The sequence below is a fragment of the Neodiprion fabricii genome, chromosome 4 (assembly GCF_021155785.1).
Source record: "Neodiprion fabricii isolate iyNeoFabr1 chromosome 4, iyNeoFabr1.1, whole genome shotgun sequence".
NCBI lineage: Eukaryota > Metazoa > Arthropoda > Insecta > Hymenoptera > Diprionidae > Neodiprion > Neodiprion fabricii.
Window position 1 is genome coordinate 12,407,095 of NC_060242.1, and position 2,500 is coordinate 12,409,594.

Sequence of the window (2,500 nt, forward strand, 5' to 3'; positions counted from 1 at the left end):
GCCTCTCGGTCGACTCGGACCGAAATTTTCACAAGTCCCGTCGGCCCGTATCGACTCCGGGACGCCGCGCATCGCCTCTCGGTCGACTCGGAACGAAACTTCATCGAGTCCCGTCGGCCCGTATAGACTCCGGGACGCCGCGCATCGCCTTTCGCTCGTCTCGAACCGAAATTTTCACAAGTCCCGTCGGCCCGTATCGACTCCGGGACGCCGCGCATCGCCTCTCGGTCGACTCGGAACGAAATTTTCACAAGTCCCGTCGGCCCGTATCGACTCCGGGACGCCGCGCATCGCCTTTCGCTCGTCTCGAACCGAAATTTTCACAAGTCCCGTCGGCCCGTATAGACTCCGGGACGCCGCGCATCGCCCTTCGCTCGTCTCGAACCGAAATTTTCACAAGTCCCGTCGGCCCGTATCGACTCCGGGACGCCGCGCATCGCCTCTCGGTCGACTCGGAACGAAACTTCATCGAGTCCCGTCGGCCCGTATAGACTCCGGGACGCCGCGCATCGCCTCTCGGTCGACTCGGACCGAAATTTTCACAAGTCCCGTCGGCCCGTATCGACTCCGGGACGCCGCGCATCGCCTCTCGGTCGACTCGGAACGAAACTTCATCGAGTCCCGTCGGCCCGTATCGACTCCGGGACGCCGCGCATCGCCTTTCGGTCGACTCGGACCGAAATTCTCACAAGTCCCGTCGGCCCGTATCGACTCCGGGACGCCGCGCATCGCCTTTCGGTCGACTCGGACCGAAATTCTTACAAGTCCCGTCGGCCCGTATCGACTCCGGGACGCCGCGCATCGCCTCTCGGTCGACTCGGACCGAAATTTTCACAAGTCCCGTCGGCCCGTATCGACTCCGGGACGCCGCGCATCGCCTTTCGGTCGACTCGGACCGTAATTTTTACAAGTCCCGTCGGCCCGTATCGACTCCGGGACGCCGCGCATCGCCTTTCGGTCGACTCGGACCGTAATTTTTACAAGTCCCGTCGGCCCGTATCGACTCCGGGACGCCGCGCATCGCCTTTCGGTCGACTCGGACCGTAATTTTTACAAGTCCCGTCGGCCCGTATCGACTCCGGGACGCCGCGCATCGCCTTTCGGTCGACTCGGACCGAAATTTTTACAAGTCCCGTCGGCCCGTATCGACTCCGGGACGCCGCGCATCGCCTCTCGGTCGACTCGGACCGAAATTTTCACAAGTCCCGTCGGCCCGTATCGACTCCGGGACGCCGCGCATCGCCTCTCGGTCGACTCGGAACGAAACTTCATCGAGTCCCGTCGGCCCGTATAGACTCCGGGACGCCGCGCATCGCCTTTCGCTCGTCTCGAACCGAAATTTTCACAAGTCCCGTCGGCCCGTATCGACTCCGGGACGCCGCGCATCGCCTCTCGGTCGACTCGGAACGAAATTTTCACAAGTCCCGTCGGCCCGTATCGACTCCGGGACGCCGCGCATCGCCTTTCGCTCGTCTCAAACCGAAATTTTCACAAGTCCCGTCGGCCCGTATAGACTCCGGGACGCCGCGCATCGCCCTTCGCTCGTCTCGAACCGAAATTTTCACAAGTCCCGTCGGCCCGTATCGACTCCGGGACGCCGCGCATCGCCTCTCGGTCGACTCGGAACGAAACTTCATCGAGTCCCGTCGGCCCGTATAGACTCCGGGACGCCGCGCATCGCCTCTCGGTCGACTCGGACCGAAATTTTCACAAGTCCCGTCGGCCCGTATCGACTCCGGGACGCCGCGCATCGCCTCTCGGTCGACTCGGAACGAAACTTCATCGAGTCCCGTCGGCCCGTATAGACTCCGGGACGCCGCGCATCGCCTTTCGCTCGTCTCGAACCGAAATTTTCACAAGTCCCGTCGGCCCGTATCGACTCCGGGACGCCGCGCATCGCCTCTCGGTCGACTCGGAACGAAATTTTCACAAGTCCCGTCGGCCCGTATCGACTCCGGGACGCCGCGCATCGCCTTTCGCTCGTCTCGAACCGAAATTTTCACAAGTCCCGTCGGCCCGTATAGACTCCGGGACGCCGCGCATCGCCCTTCGCTCGTCTCGAACCGAAATTTTCACAAGTCCCGTCGGCCCGTATCGACTCCGGGACGCCGCGCATCGCCTCTCGGTCGACTCGGAACGAAACTTCATCGAGTCCCGTCGGCCCGTATAGACTCCGGGACGCCGCGCATCGCCTTTCGCTCGTCTCGGACCGAAATTTTCACAAGTCCCGTCGGCCCGGATCGACTCCGGGACGCCGCGCATCGCCTTTCGGTCGACTCGGACCGTAATTTTTACAAGTCCCGTCGGCCCGTATCGACTCCGGGACGCCGCGCATCGCCTCTCGGTCGACTCGGAACGAAACTTCATCGATTCCCGTCGGCCCGTATAGACTCCGGGACGCCGCGCATCGCCCTTCGCTCGTCTCGAACCGAAATTTTCACAAGTCCCGTCGGCCCGTATCGACTCCGGGACGCCGCGCATCGCCTCTCGGTCGACTCGG